Source organism: Brassica oleracea, chromosome C1 (genome assembly GCF_000695525.1).
Source record: "Brassica oleracea var. oleracea cultivar TO1000 chromosome C1, BOL, whole genome shotgun sequence".
In the NCBI taxonomy this organism is placed as follows: domain Eukaryota; kingdom Viridiplantae; phylum Streptophyta; class Magnoliopsida; order Brassicales; family Brassicaceae; genus Brassica; species Brassica oleracea.
Window position 1 is genome coordinate 27,822,234 of NC_027748.1, and position 332 is coordinate 27,822,565.

Sequence of the window (332 nt, forward strand, 5' to 3'; positions counted from 1 at the left end):
GAAATCTTTTAAAACGCAAATAGCTGATTGATAGACCATAACTTATGAGGTCAAAACTCTCATTCACAGCTTGGGCCGCACGAAATTTACATGCACCTAAGTTAATACACATCATGCCATTTAGTGAGTATAGATATCCCCTATCACAATTATTAACGGGTCAAGAGCCAAACATATCCCATCATAAGATATTTGGATGTGATGTCTATGTACTAATTGCTCCACCACAGAGAACTAAAATGGGACCTCAAAAGGAGGATGGGGATATATGTTGGATATGATTCTCTCACAATAATAAAGTACTTTGAGCCAACTATGAGTGATTATATTTG